Source organism: Canis lupus, chromosome 2, assembly GCF_048164855.1.
Source record: "Canis lupus baileyi chromosome 2, mCanLup2.hap1, whole genome shotgun sequence".
NCBI lineage: Eukaryota > Metazoa > Chordata > Mammalia > Carnivora > Canidae > Canis > Canis lupus.
In genome coordinates this window covers 59,226,476-59,241,780 of record NC_132839.1, presented here as the reverse complement: position 1 = coordinate 59,241,780, position 15,305 = coordinate 59,226,476, and the positions used below count along the sequence as shown (strand labels likewise).

Here is a 15,305-nt window from a genome sequence, read left to right as displayed (position 1 = left end):
GGCTCTGATAGGGCTCTGTGTAGGGAAGGCTCTGGTAGGGCTCTGCTCTTCCCACCTTGGGCTCTGGATGCCTTTCCCAACTGTTACCAGATTCTTTGGCTCCAGCCTCAAAGTATCAGGCTAGAGCCCGGGGTTGGCCAGTGCCCACTCCCTATCTGCCAGGGTTCAGGGGGAGAGGGGACAGTGAAGTTTCAAAATGAGCTTTCTCCAAAATAAGAAGAGAATTTAGAATCTGGGCAGCCACAAAATAACAAATGTCCTCTGCACCTGCCAAACCTACCACAACAGAGCCTCTGCCTGGAAAGGCCACTTGCAAAGCAGAATAGTAGAAACCAAGGGCTCACATTCAACGAGGGATGTGTCTGGCCCAGGGCCTGGCCTTCTGGAGCCGACCATGAGGCTGCTGGCCTCACCTCAGCCCAAAGAGGCCCCTAGTCTCCAGCCTCATCCGAGGATACTCCCCCAGCATACGGCATTTCCGGAAGCGGGGGCAGTAGGTAGGTAGCCCTCCGAGTGTGTTGATCTAGGATTCATGAGACCTCAGTTCTGGTTTCAGATCCGGTCCTAATTCGCAGCACCACCGACAAGTGTATAGCTCCTTCCAGGGCTCATTCTCATGATTGGCAGTCTGCTACAGCAGCCTTCATCCGTGTCATTAATTCACAGCCAACTAGTTAGGGACCCAGAGTGTACCCCACCTCACCCCAAATTTGTCCCAGAAGTCGATTACCCGAAACCCCTGCCCTGATGAAATCCTTCTGGGAACAGGCAATATATCAAAAAGGCTTTCCTTGGGAAGCACAGGGTAGAGGCCACTGTTCTCCTCTGGTTTGAAAACCAACGTCTGAAATGATCTCTGACATTTATTTCTGCTTGATAGCTCTCTCTGCAAGTCCTCAGATATGAGCCTGGACAAGCGAGGTTTCGTAGGTTGGGATCCAGAAAGCCCCGGGGGGTCAGGGTGAGGCCTGTAAGTGCTGAACTGGCAGGTGGCAGCCAGGGATACAGCAAAGCATCAGACACAGATTCTTGGACTTCACAGAGGAGAGCCGGAGACAGCACCCACACCATGGCATGACTTTGTGGGTTCAAGCTGCTCGCCACTTTGTCCAGCCAGCCGCTGGACAATATCCACTCCAAAAGGAGACTGCAGCTCAGACTCTCAGCTCCGAGGAGGGAACGGGCTCCCTGTGCTTCAAGTCATTGTTTATTGGTACAGGTAAGCTTTTGCCTGGGCGGCCAAGATGCACATCCTCCTTCCCACCCTCCCTCCCTCCCCCTCCTTCTTTCTTTCTTTTCCTTCCTTCTTTTCTTCCTTCTTTCCTATCTTTCTTCCTTCTTTCTCCTGTCATCTTGAAAAGCCACAGACACCTGCTGAATGCCCATCACTAGACTTTTATCTAGTCTTCTCAGTGACTCTTCCCAATGACCCCAGTCTTTCCTGCCCCAGTTCCAGAAGGCAAGACTGAGGCCAGCAGAGGTTACAAAGTGGTGTTGAGTGTTCCCAGACTATCAGCAGGGGAGCGTGGGCCAGAGCCCTTTGTCTGCCGCACTACGTGTAGCACCTTCCCTGATGCTTCAGGACAGCCCAGCATGCCCAGAGGAGACCTAGTTATGATGGACCTAGGAATGTTCTTGCCTGAGTGTCCACAACCTTCTCCCTGCCTTTGCACTGGAGGGAATTCTGACTCTGACCAGCGTGCCCCTTCCCCTCTGGAGGGAGGACCGTAAATGTGGAGATTTAACAAAGCAGAGGGGGAAGGGAGACAAACTGAGGTACAGCGGGGATATGGGAGTGCAGGGGGAGGACAGAGGCTCTGAAGCATAAGAGGTGAGAAGGGATAACAGACAGAGAGAGAGGAAAATGCTGTTCCTGAGAAACTCAGGTAAGGGATCTGAAGGAAGATACTTCTCTTTTGGCCACTGGACTATATTTCATTGAATGGGACACTTTACTGAGACCGGGTCACATTGCTCCCCACAGATTCACTGGGGCTTCACAATCAAGCTCGGATTCTGTATGATGGAAACCATCCATGTGTCTCAGTCCAAATATTAAACATAAGTAAAACCCAGCATTTCAAGTGTTAAAGGACTGAGGATAAGTGGGGTTATTTGTCTGTGATCACATAGGTGGTTCATACCACTTAGCAGATGTCTACAGTGAGGCCCTCAGATTCCAAATTCAGTGCTGTTTGGCTTATTCCACACTGGGTCCTCTCCTGTTTCTGAATGGTGTTATGCGGCGGGGGCGGCAGGGGGGGAACGTAGGGGTCTGGGAGGGACACAGTAGAATCAGGGTGGGGGCTGAAATCCACGGGGTTGCTGGGTGCTGATCCCATCCTGTGTTCATGTCTGCTGCTCTGTCCTCCGTCTCATGCCCCGTCTCCTTCTGTTCTCCAGAAAAAAACAAAGCAAAACAAAACAAAACAAAAAAAACCCCACACAACCCTAAAACAAAAAAAGACCTTAGCTTATCCTGGGAATAGAATGCATGACTTTCCATCATTTTGTCCCAACCTTTCCGCGTTGGGTCCATAGATAAGTGGGTGTGATCTAGTGGCACTCTGGCACAGTGGGTGGTGCAGAGAAATGACTCTGGATTATGAGGCCTCTTTCCTAGGTGGGCGAGATGGGGTGGATACAAGGACATCCACTGTGAGTGCACAGAAGGAAAGGGAGTCACAGAATTACTGCCACTTCCCAGAGAGCGACGGGGAGGGGGTGGGGAGCGGCTGGCTGAGGTGCTACTGCACCCCTCCTCTCCTGAGGAGAGTTAGCAGCCAAACAGAAAGTGGGAGGCCTCCTGGGACAGGCTTGGGGGAATCAGGAATCAGGACTTGGAAGGGACAGTACGTTGAGTTCTTTGTGACTATGACCACCACTAGCAAATTCCTGGCTGGAACCCAGTGATTTCAGCGTCAGAGAGCTATGCTCTGCTGGTTCGTTTTATGCTGCTTTAAATTTAAAACATCGTTATCCAAAATGGTTTTTCAGAAGAAAAAAAATGGAATGAACCTCTAGTCTTCCTCAGCTGAACCAGTATAAGGAAAAAGCAGATTTTGGCTCAATCTGAGCTTTAGGAAGTTCTGGTTTTCCCTCCTAGAACCTCTGTGGTGGTACTTCGTGGGGAAACCGTAGGGAGATCGAGAAAGTAGAACTCAGAGCAAGGGGAGGCAGGCACCACACAACTTCCTGTCCGACTGCTCCACGTGGGGGCCGCCACTCTGGTTTTGGGGAGAAACAGAGCAGTATTTTGCTTAGGTCTCCAGTAACCTGTCCTCTGAACATAAAGGGTAGGAGGCCCCTGGGAAGCTCCAGATCTCCTTAGCTACGACCAGACTCCTCACTCTGGCACCCCGTATTCTTTGGGTTTGTGCCTTTCTTGGCCACAAACCACATTCAGACAAAAGACAGAGGCAGTACTATTGCCGAATTTCTAGTCCCCGAGCAAAGTGGAAGGAATGGCAGGAACTCGACTCCCACCTCCCGCCTTCAAGTCCTTTTGTTCTCTCTGCAGGGGAGGTTTGCACTTGCCTGGCAAAAAGGTTCTAAAGGTAAATAAATTTAAAACCTCAAGCGGAGAGGAGCTCTGGGAAAACCCAGCCCTTCCCGGCCTCGCACTGATCGGGAATTAGAGTGTCGGTGGGTCGGCAGGTCCACTTTCAGAGCAGCGCCGGCGGCCGCATCGAGGCAGCGCGGGGCGGAGGCTGGACGGCGATCCGTGTCCCCCGCGTCCCCCGCGTCCCCGGGCCAGGCTCAGACCACAGGTAGCAGTCGCCGCGCTGGCATCCTGGCCGCGCTCCGGGGAGAGCCACCGCCTGCGGCCCAGGGAGCGGCCGGCCGCCGAGGTACCCAGACTTCGGGGGAGGGGGCGTTTCCTTCTGTAACGCCGTCCCACGGGCCTGAAACTCGGACTGTCCTGGTGCTTTCCTTGCCGAGGGGACCAGAACTCCGCGAATGCGAGCCTCCGCGCCTCGGGGACAGGGACGGGCGGTGCGGATGGAGGCGCCCGAGGCCCCACTGCGGCGCACACGGCGACTCGCCAGCGGCCGCCAGGGCCCATCTCCCGCACACCCGCCGGGGTTCTCGGGGGCTCGCGTGTGCGTGTGAATGTGTGTGCGCGTTTGGGGAGGGGGTGGTCACATGACCTCCAGGCTCCAATCTGGGTACCAAGTAAGCCAAGACCCGCCAGGAGGGAAAAATCCAGGAGCGAAGGGACCCCTTGGCCTGGCCTGGCCGAAGACTGCGGAGCCGGAGCCTGGAGAGGGCGAGCCCGGCGCCCCGGGGGGAGGCGAGGCCGCGGGGGGCCCGGTCGGCCGCTGGGGGCCGCAGTCACCTTCAGCTCCGGGGCGCGGGAGCCGCGAACCCCGCTGGTCGCTCCCGCCCGGCCGCCTCCAGCGCGCAGCCTCCGCTCGCGGCCCCCCCGCCCGCCGCCCGCCGCCCGCCGCGACCCGGGCCGAGGACGCCGGCGCCCCCCGCCCCCGCCCCCGCCCGCGCCCGCGCCCCCGCCCGCCGCAGCCTCCAGCCGCGCCCCTCCCGGCCCGGCCCGGCCCGGCCCGCCCCGCCGTCCCCGGGGCGCGCGCACTCCCCGCCCGTGCGCCCTGCCGGCTGCGCGCCCCGGGCGGGCACCGAGAGCCGCGCGCCCCGCTCTCCGCCGCCGGCTGCCCCCCGCCCGTGACGCGGCGCGTCGGCCGAGACAAAAGACCGGGGCCGGGCCGCCCGGGGCCACGCGAGCCCCCGCTGGCCGCCCGCCGTCCCGGAGGAGCCCGCGCGCCCGCCCCCGCCCCCGCCGCCGCGCGCCCGCCCGGACCCCGCCCGCAGCCCGGGGGGCGCCGCGCGCCTGAGGTCGGCCCCGGCCCCCACCTCCTCCCGGGCCGGGCGGCGGCACCCGCAGCCCCCGCCCCCGGCACGCACCTCGGGCTGCCCCGGAGCCGCGCGGGGCTCGGATCCATCCCGAGGCGCGGCGTGGGAGGCCGAGCGCAGCGGCGCCGGAGAGCACGGGAGCCCCGCGGGGCCTCGGAGGTAACTTCGGAGAGCCCGGGACGCGCGGGGCGGGGGCTCGGCGGGCGGGACGTGCCGGGCCTTGGGGTCCGCGGTGCAGGCGGCTGGGGCGCGGCGCGCGGGGCGAGGGGGGGAGGCGGGGCGCGGCGGGAGGGCGCGCCCCCTGCCTCCGCGGGGCTCGCGGCTCTGCGGCCCCGTGGCGCTGCGCTCCCCGAGAGCTGGAAAAGGTGTTGGGTGGGGTGGGGGTGGGGTGGGGGCGGGGGTGGGGGTGCGGGCTTGGCCAGACCTGGCAGAGAGATGGGGAATCCGGGCAGAGGCCATGCAGTTTGGGGCAAGTTTTCACAGCTGAAAATTCGCTTCTAGAAAACGATATTTTCAGGGTTAAATATGTGAGCTCTGTGTGCAAAAAGCCTGACACATCAGAGGCGCGAAGTAAGACCGAGAGCTGGACAAACCCCAGGTGGACCCGCCAGTGCCTCCGATTCTTCAATTGAGATTTCCAGTCACGTAGAGGTGGAATGGGATCGTTGTTCTTCCTGGGCAGATAAGGATGTTCAACTTCACCTGCCAGGAAACACAGAAGCCAGGCCTGGGTGGCAGGGAGGGTGCACTCACATACTGTGTGATTCATGCATATGCAGCATCCCTACCTGCTCCAGTGTCCCTGCTAAAGCCACTCTTCCGAGTATTCCTGGCGGGATCAAATCCAGCCAGAGTAATCATTTGTCTGCTCCCCCGGGGTGCCCGGAGCTTCCGGTGGCATTTGAGTAGCTTAACTGTAATAGCGCTCAATCAGCACTGGAAGATTGTAGCTGGAAGACCGTAGCTGTGTTAAATGCTTGTGCACGCGTTTGGTGAAGACCTGAGGGAAGGGGAAGCTCCAGAGTCTCTGCTATAAACAATAGAGGTCTGTCTTCAAAAGCTTTACCCCCGTTTCTCTTGTGGACGGGGTGATTTCATTGGGAGGGGGCAGAGTTTTTGCTGCTGTGATCTGGAGCTTCATTGCTGGGCTCTGCTGTGATTTTATGCATGATGTGAAGAGTTGCCAGGAGTCTGGCAGCAGCTTTTGGGGCCAGTGAGGCACCCCTTCCTCCAGCACCCCTTCCTCCAGCAAATGAACCGCTGCCATTACCTCTTTGGGATGGAGAGGGTCAGTAAAGGGCCCTTCCTTCCCATCTCTAGAATCACCGACATCCACAGAGCCTGCCCTGCAGGTGGAAGCCGGCAGGCTGCTGTGGCCACGGTTGTCTTTTGGAATGAGCTCTGGGCCACCGGCTCATTGAAAGCCTGGCTGCAGTATTTCGAGCACTGTGGAAGTGAGAGAAGAGAGTAAGAGTGTGTCCGGTGCCTGGCACCGTAGAGAGAGTTACACACTGCCCCCCCCCCCCCCTTAATGGGCTTTCTTCTTGTGTAGCAGAGGAAGGTGGAGCAGGAGGGGGAGTCAAATCTGCAGAAAGAGCAAATTTACAGATTTTCTTAGCTTACTGGAGCCCGGAGGGAAAAACCTTAAATGTCTGGTAAATAAAGTTGGTTTTTATTGTGTGTGTCTGATGAGGTTTGTATAGATCTGGGACTATGTGAAAATAAATATCAGTTGCCAGGGAAAGAATAGATCAAACAGTTTATTTGCATTTCTGATGAGTTTGGTGAGGAAGTGTTGTATAGCACTTAATACTTGGAAGACAGACAAAGAGTTCTTTGTTGGTGGTATGTTCTTTCTGAGTTTTACATATAGAATGTCTTTTTTCCCTGGCTAGTGCCAGAGGCAAAATTGATGAGACTTTCCAGCTTCTAAAAGCCTTTGTATTTATTAACTCTGATCCTCCCTGTGAAGCATTTGTGCTCCACTGAGGGTAGGCTGTGTGTCCTGTTTCTGTCCACAGCACGCAGGACTGGTCTGGGGCTCTTCTTACTCAGGATTTCCAAAATAAGCCCTGTCTCAAATCTTGACAAACTGTGAAGCAGAAAGCAGTGTTGCAGTTTTGGCTTCGCGCCTGCAGGGCCGGGATCCGCTGGCCCGGGAGAAGGAAGGGGGAGGCTCTGCTCTCTGCTCCAGATCCCTTTGCAAATCTGTTGCTAAAGCCCCACTGATTAGCTTTTCCCACTGACATTGGGACGGTAGTTTTGGAACCTTACCTGCAGACTCGGTCGGTGTTCATTGAAATTAAAAAAAAGAAGAAGAAGAAAGAAGAAAAAGAACACACACCGTAGAGTTTGGAGACAAGCAGAGGCAGTGAGGGGCCAGCTTCAGGCATGCTCCTAACTCATCCTATGACGTTGATGAGTTACTTAACTTTCCTGCATGTTTATAAGCATGAAATGAGAGCACATCGGATCAGATCATTAATCCCCTTTCTCTTTTTAAAATTAAATATTCTATGACAATTGAGTGTGCGAAACAGACTAAAGAGTGGGGAGCAGCCTACTCACTCCAGGTGTGACTTCTCAGGCACCCTTCCGGAACCCCTAACGGCTCCACAGGACACAGTTTGAGAATCACTGGAAGGCTTCTCTCTAGAACATGGCATATTTTCTCTCTGTCTGTTGGAAACAAAATACTGTGGTTACCTCATTCTGTATTATAAATGTTTCCCTGGCACCGATCCTTCTCCACAGCTAGCTGTGTCCCCAGAGGAGCCTCACCATTGCTGCCCTAAATCTCCTGGGTCTGGCCCTGTGCCCAGCAGGTGAGTAGGGTGCTTAGTAGGGACTTGCTGGATGAATGAGGAAAAGAGTTATTCTGAGGGAACAGTGACTGGTAGTCGGGCTCTGCTACCGTGTGAATCTTAGGAAGGCAGGGGCTTTATCTGTTGCTGTGTCTCCAGCATCTAGGACACTGACTGGCTCATTGTAAGAAAGACCTAACGTGGTTAGAGCTGTTAACTGGGCTTTTGAGAATTCTAATGTGGGGAGTGGGTCATCCACACACTGGCAGTTCCTGGACACCTGGGTTCGGTTCACTTCTGACTTAATCTCCTTGAGACAGCATCAGATTCCACGGCTTACGGGCTCAGTCCTACAGACGGTCCCCACCCCATCCCCGCTTGACACACCAGCCAGGAGCCCTGGGTTGTTACCTGTGCTTCAGATTGGTTGCTGGCCACACAGCGGAGGTCCCAACTGCCTCCTCCTTAGGCTCAATTAATTTGCTAGAATGGCTCACAGAAACACTTAACGTTCACCAGTTTATTAAAAGATATTAATCAATAGCCAGGTGAAGAGAGATGCAGGGCAAGGTCCCAAGCAAAAGAACTACAGTCCTTTTAGAGCTAGGGGCCCAGCTTGGTGGAACATGGAGATATTCTGGTTCCTCGAACATGGAAGCTGTCTGAAAAGGGGGCAGAAAGCTCTCCTCTTGGGGTTTTATGGAGGCTTCGTGACCTGGTCACCATTGACTACATCAGTGGCCATTGACTCAAGCTCCAGCCGCTTTTCCCTCTTAGAGATTGGGGGTAGGACTGGAAGTCCCAACCCTTGAAATTAGGTGATTGGTCCTCCTGGAAACCAGCCCCAGCCCTTGGGTAGGATCCAAAAGTCACCTTCCTCAAAAATAAGACGCCCATTTCACCCTTATGGCTCTGAAGCATTGTCAGGGTCTGTGGATGAAGGCCCAACATATTTGAGAAGTTTATATTTCGATTATCTGAAGGACCAAATACATATATATTTTTAAATGATTACATTGCACCTAGGAACGGGATTTCTACAAGAGATAATAAGCAATATATGTACGGCTATTCTGTTCATAAATGTTCGGACACTTTCTCCTTCTGGGCACACATAGGATTGCATTTTCCAGCTTCTGTGAAGTTAACCATGTCCGTGTGCCTTGCTTGGCTAGAGAGATGTGCATGGGAGCTTTCAGACGTATAAGATGTTTCACCATAGTCTCCTTTTCCTCTGCTCCACTGGTAGTGAAAGCTCTAGAAGCTGGCCGCTCCCTCGGTCTGAGTCTTGGATCACAGATGACATGGGGTGCAGACCCTAGCTTACTCACACAGGATGTGTTAGAGTCCCTGGAGTCTGGGGACTGTGAATCCCCGCAGCAGGACCTGCCCATCCCGACAGGGGCAGTGCATACAGGGCTCAGGATAAGGCTGGCCTTGGTTTGGAACCCATCGGGAGGGCCCATGGCTACTGAGACAGGGCTTCAGGGGGGATCAGCACTGGGGTGTGGCCGCTGCGTGAGGATGTTGTCATCATTAGCTGGGTGGAGAGGTCGTTTGGGGATATACCCAGGTCACTGTTTTTGAGAAGGACCATGACAGCCCAGAGCCTGGTGAACCGGCCATGACACGCTGGCTCCAGTTTGGGGGGAAGAAAGTGAATCTGGTAAATGTGTTCACAGACCAGGGAGATTAGGAGTCAGATAATAAAAAGAAGCTGTGTCGTGACCTTGGAATCCAAGCTAAGAGAGCCTGTGGAAGGAACTGAAGGGCCAGTGTTGAGTAGCTGTGACCTGTGACGTGTCATCTGCTGGCCCAGTGGGCTACACACACGTGCACATGTGTCATCAAAGCATTGAGAGTGGATCTGTTGGACGTGCTCATAGGTGCTGTTGCTAGAGCTCTGCGTGTGAGTTCTGCATGCCCCTAGCCAGCAGGAGCTTCTGAGTGGCCTTCCCACCAGTATGGCCAGCAGGCACAGCGCTGAGCACCCAGCATCCCCTTTGCCTGGACTGTCCTCTGTGCGTCCCCCCTGCCATTCACCTTCTGTTCTGGAGCAGTCATGACCCCGTGGCTGATGGGCAGTGGCTACCATGTGGAGCCTCTGTGAACACGAGAATTTCAAAATAGGAAAGCCTCCTGCTGGAAGCTAAACGTGCAGGCTTTATGGGTCCTTGAGGGGACTTCCATAAAGAGCTGAGAACACAAGCCAGAGAGGTCAACAGACCAGTGGGGGCTGATGGGTGTCCCATGAGCACGAGGGGCTATGACTGTCACGGAAGCCTGCAGGGAGTTGGCAGTGCCGAGAAGCCAAGAAGAGCACGGAGCTGGGGGGAGTGGGGAGACCTTCCTCAGCGTGGCGGCTGGGGGGCAGTGTGTGGGCGGTAAGTGGGCAGTGAGTGGGGTGGACAGTGGGTGGACAGTGGGTAGGCAGAGAGTGGGTGTGAGTGGGCATAGATAAAGACTGGGTGTGGGCAGTGGTCTGTGGGCTCCTCCTCTCTGTCCCCATCGCCACGGGAGCTCGCACTGAGCTGTACTGACAGCTGTCTGCTGGTCTGTCCCCACTGAGCTGGGAGACCCTGGAAGGATGGGACTGCACCCTTCTTGGTGTCAGCCTGTGACTAGCATCGTATCTGGCCTAGGCCTGGTATGTCTGTGCATACCATCGGGTGAGGGAGGGAATGAGGTCCTGCTGATCTCTGCAGGGGTGTGGAAGGCCTGACCCTGCACAGCCACAGGAAGGAAGAGAAGACCACGATTCAGTCCCCCCACAGCCTGGGTCTGAGTCTACCACATGGTGTGGCCACTGAAAAGATCCTTAGAGCTCGGCTGAGGGAGGGGACAGTGTTCTGCACGCCACCATAAGGAAGCTCTCCTTGAGAAGTGCAGAACCAGTAGGGAATTATTTAAAGAACCACGGGTCGTGGCACCACGGTGTGACTCGTCCAGAATCCCCAAGCAGCTGCCCACCATCCCAGAGCCTCTCGGGGATCTTCACCAATATAGATTTCCAGGCTTTGCCCAGGGCTGCCCAGTAGGAATGTCTGGGCTGAGCACCAAGCCTCCGTTTACCCCACATTTTACACCTGCTGTGGCGAGTTGCCTGGAGGGGAGAGGGGAACTGGGTTTGAGCTGACCTGAGTCACAGGATGGAGCTTGCAGCCGAGTCTCATCAACGGAAAGGACTCAATGGCTGCAGCCGGTCGTGGATGGCTGGTTGGAGGAACCGGGATGGAGGAGCCACCTGCAGATCCTGGGAAAGCTGCCCCGATGTGTGACCAACAACCCCTTGGGGAGGGGAGAGGCTGCCTTCTTCTGGCAGGGAGTGGAGGGCACTGCAGGTACCTACTCCGAAGGTCGGGCCTGCTGTGGGCTCCAGGAATGGGGAGCAGGATGAGGCAGCATGGCCAGCCACATTTCCCAGATTTTAGGGCATGTTTCGGGATTGCTGCCTGGGACAGTCCTTGTTCACACCACCAGAAATTCTTCTTGTTCTCCTCGGTCGCCCATCAGTAGCCAGTTCCCACTGACGGGCAGGGCCAACCAAGTCATATTTTATCAACTAGGGCAAAGCCTTCGCCCTCTGGGAAGGATGTCGTGCTTCCAGTTACGTCTACTGTACATGTGAGAAAATGTGTGTGGTGGGGGGGTGAGCTTTCCTTCCGTCCGGGGGCTCTGGTGCCCGGGGATTCGGGTCCCCAGGGGGAGGAACCCATGGCAGGCTCAGGAAGGAACCTCCCCAAAGCGGCCTGCGGCCAGCCCCCAGCACCTCAGGCTTCATTAGGGTACCTGGCGGCAGAAGGGACTTTGCAGACGTGCATAAGTTAAGGACCTTGCAAAGGGAATTGTCCTGGCCATCTGGGTGGCCACTGCCCTCAAGCGGGCAGGAGAAGGCAGAGGAGTCGCAGAGGGAGCCGCAACCATGGGAGCGCAGGTGGGAGCCACGCGGCTGCTGGCTTTGGGGATGGAGGAGGGGGCCAAGAGTCGAGGATATCTGGATCTGAGCCCTGTGAAACCCTGAAACCCAGGTGGACTTCTCGCACCTGGCAGCCTCAGATGACAACGTCCGAGATGATCTGTATTTGCCGCCAAAGTGCGGGGAGGCAGACCCATGGCATAGCTTCATCTGACTTCTGGAGAATCCACACGATCTTCACCATGGCCCGTGTTCTCGAATCCTAGAATCTACCCTCTTGAAACTCAAGCCACGGAGCCCAGTTTGGGAAACACAATAGCAAAAGTTCAACACGGTCTCAAGAGCCCATCAGGCACAGGAGTCACAGAGCCATATACCTAGTTGTCAGGAGGCCACACGTGGGATCAGGGATGCACGTTTACATTTATTGCAGGTGTGAAAACAGCTAACACAAATTAACACAAAGTATAGGGAGTTTGTGCAGGAGAGGACGGAAAAACTTTCCCGGGTAAAAAGTGAACCAAGGGATTCTTGTACTGCTATGCAACACTTTGGCTTCCCTGGCATCACCTCCCCCCACCCCCCCCAACCCCAAAAATGCTGTCTGTCTATACGTCTCCATTCTGCCGCCATCATCGGGTCCAGGGCCTCACCTCTCCTGGGAAGTCAAAGAGGGGAGGCTGGTCTGGGGATGATTTCAGGCAGAGAAAGGGGAAGTTAAGGGACCTCCTACTTGTTACTAATATTTTGCCCTAAAATGAGACACGAGTGATGCCTGAGCATTAGGAAGGTATTCTTGGAGACATTTTGATAAAGTAATCATTTTGGAGCTAAATATTATGTGAGAGGTAATATACTAGTACATAATAATTCTTTACATACCATATCTTATAAAGTGCCTCCGCGGCCAGCCAAACATGCCACTTATGCTTCTGCCCCAAGGCCTTTGCACTAGCCGTCCCCTCTGCCTTGGACACTTGGTTTTCTCCTCATGGAAAAAAGGTAGGCACCTGGTTTATTCTATATATATGCAGGGACTTCATTCAAATGCAGTTTTCCCCTGAGGACGTCTTTGACCATTGTATTTAAAATTGTGACTTCCATCTGCCCTATTCTTTCTGTGTTTTCCTCTCTTTTTCTCCATAGCACTTTGCATCTCTACTGTACTATATGTTGTGCTTGTTTATTTTGCTTATCTCCCCACCTAGAACATAAGTTTACTAGGGGAGTTTTGTTTTATTTTGGTTTGCTCTGTATCCCGCTGTATTTCTACCAGCTAAAATAGTGCCTGGCACATACCAGTTACAAAATAAAGATCTTTTGAATGAAAAAAAAAAAAAATGGATGTCTCATTTGACCCTTTTAGTGATCCCAGGAGCAGGAAGTGATGCCTTCCTTTTCTAGAAGAGAAAACCAAAGGTCATAGGTGATAATTTACTCCCCAATTTAGGTTGCTGGGATCTGCCTAAAATTTTTTCCTCTTTATTTTTCATTAGAAAGTCAGTTATTCAGAACATTTGAGTCATACAGACCTGAGACAAAAGGAGGAAAAAAAAGCACCCAGGGACAATTAGTATAAGTTTTGGTATATAGAGATGTATACATATAAACAACTGCATATCATATTACAATGTGCCATTTAGTAGCATGCTTTTTTACTTAAGAAGATGTCATTAATATTTAACATGTCAATAAATATACTTTTGCAACATGATTTATTAATGTGCTGCATGGTATTTCAGCACATTAATGTGATATGCTGAAATCACGACCAGTTTTTGGATACAAAGGTTATCACAAAGATGATATTTTCTTCTTATAAGCAGCATTGAGGAGAATGTATCTGTAGCATTTTTCTTTTTACGTGTATCTGATTATTTCGTTTAGAGAAATACCTAGAAGTATAGATTTGTTTTATTTAAAAATAGGTATGTTTTCATTTTAGGTTTTAAGTTTCATTTTAAATTTTACTGCTGATTACTTCCTGTAACAGTCACACAGATGTGTACCTCTCCAATGATACATGGGGATGCCTTCTTTCCCATAGCCATTCCCCTCCCCCCCCCCATAGGGGTATGAGCCTTCTTAACCATTTCCAATCCATCAGGCAAAAAGCCCACATCTTGTAGTGCCTCCCCACCTCATAAAGAAATCATTTCAAATACTTTCTTTAGATTTATAAATAATAAGGTAGTCAAATTGCTGTGTTAGTTTGCTTTACTTATTATGACATACATTATTTTCTTTGCTTTTCTTTCTTTGTAGATTGACTTTTTTTTCTTTTGGACTGCTCCTTCTTTCCTGTTAGTATTTAGAGCTTTAAGTAAGATGCCAAAAGCTTCTGCATTCAGGTTTGTTTGTTATGTTTTTTTCAATTTTCATGATGTTTATTGGCATTGGAAGTAGTCATTTCCATTCATCCAAGCTGATCAGTCTTTTTCTCCATGATTTCAACTTCTGGAATCTTGTATGGAAGATGCTTACATGACCTGCCATTATCTATATCCTGACAAAAATTTCCTTCTTTTTATTTTATCCATAACTTCCTTTTGTGTATGGCAAGGACTGAGAGCTAACTTAATTTTTTTACCTGCTGGTTAACCAGTTATTCCAATAACAATTATTGGTGCATTTATGTTCTACTGAATAAAGCAGTGTTTTCTCATGGACTCGAAAGGCTTCCTTTGTCATATAGTCAGTCCTGCTGCTTCTTGTCTTTCTATTCTCCATTGATTTATCCATCAAATTATAATTATAGGAGCTTTGCACTAAGTTTCAATATTTGGCTATCCAAATTGATTGCCATTTTGACCAGAGCATCTAACTAAGTATCTTAAAGCAGATAACTTTTTAGTGTTCCCTCCAGCACACAGGACCTCTCACCATAAAAATGCAAAATCAATGAATATGAATAACAGCAAAACACAGTCTTGTTGATTTTCTTAGTTACTCATCTTTATAGCCTTATTTATAAAAATTTTCTTTTGGCGGTGCCTGGGTGGCTCCATCAGTTGAGTGTCCAACTCTTGATCTCAGCTCAAATCTTTTTTTTATTAAAGATTTTATTTATCCATGAGAGACACACAGAAAGAGGCAGAGACATAGGCAGAGGGAGAAGCAGGCTCCCTGCGGGGAGCCCGGTGTGGGACTTGATCCCAGGACCCCAGGATCACGCCCTGAGCTGAAGGCAGATGCTCAACCATTGAGCCGCCCAGATGTCCCTCAGTTCAAGTCTTGATCTCAGAGTCTTGAGTTCAAGCCTCACATTGAGTTCCACGCTGGGTGTGGAGCCTACTTACAAAAATACCTTTCTTTCCTTTTGTTTCCATTTTTGACAGGTTTAAGTGGGAACTTGTTTTTCTAGGTTTTAAAACATACTTTACCTTTAAATTAGTACATATTTTTAAAAGTGCATAGAAGAACTGAAAGTAACCTAAGAGATGTCCATCTACCACTGAGATTAAATAGGAGTTCACATTTGATCATTTTTGCTTCCATGACTTTTTTTTTTAAAGAAAAACTACATGAAAGCTCATGTTCCACTTGCCATTCCTTGTACTTTCATCACCTGCTCTTCACCCCAATGGTGAGAGGGAGGTTTCCCTTCCCTCCTAGGGCTATGTGGATGTCCATGCACCAAGCACCTGATGTTGGATAGATGATATTGACAATGGTTTATTAATCATGTATTCATGGCCCAGGGGAGGAGGAAATGGGGC

The 15,305-nt window shown here is 52.2% G+C and overlaps 1 protein-coding gene across 4 annotated transcripts in view; it reads left to right on the top strand.

The window, feature by feature from the left end:
- The first annotated feature begins 3,244 nt into the window (after positions 1–3,244).
- MINAR1 (membrane integral NOTCH2 associated receptor 1) overlaps positions 3,245–15,305 on the top strand; it is a 32,478-nt gene continuing 20,417 nt past the window's right edge. For 2 of the 4 annotated variants that reach the window (XR_012019090.1, XM_072802122.1), the window contains exon 1: positions 4,913–5,025. The gene's annotated coding sequence lies outside the window, so the exon portion shown is untranslated. Of the gene's footprint in view, positions 3,558–3,603; positions 3,852–4,912; positions 5,026–15,305 lie in introns of those variants that run through there. The other 2 variants (XM_072802138.1, XM_072802131.1) reach the window with 2 other exon arrangements.